Source organism: Calidris pugnax, unplaced genomic scaffold (genome assembly GCF_001431845.1).
Source record: "Calidris pugnax isolate Ruff unplaced genomic scaffold, ASM143184v1 scaffold102, whole genome shotgun sequence".
Taxonomy (NCBI): domain Eukaryota; kingdom Metazoa; phylum Chordata; class Aves; order Charadriiformes; family Scolopacidae; genus Calidris; species Calidris pugnax.
Window position 1 is genome coordinate 392,928 of NW_015090846.1, and position 390 is coordinate 393,317.

The window sequence follows — 390 nt, forward strand, 5'->3', positions numbered from 1 at the left end:
CCAAACCCCCCTTTTTTCCCCCCAAATCTTTTGCTCCCCGCTCCTCTCTAAAACGCGACGATGGCCCGAGTCCAGGCTCCCAGGCTCGCCAGCGCCTGCTTGCTGCACAGCTGCCCGTTGAGGGGCTGCTCCGAGTCCGCCTGCTGCCGGCTCACCAGCCCCGTGAAACCGGAGCCGAAGATGGAGATCAAGTTGGAGATGTTGGAAGAGTCCTGGGGGTGCTCGGCGCTGCTGTACTCCTCGAAGCGGGCGCGTTTGGTGCACGGGGCGAAGGGGGGGCCGCCCGCCACCCCGCCTCCCCCCGGCTCCCCTTCCTCCACCCCCTCCTCTTCCTCCTCCTGCCCCGGGTAATACTTGCGCTTGGTGCCCGGCGTGGGCGGCGGGGAGGCG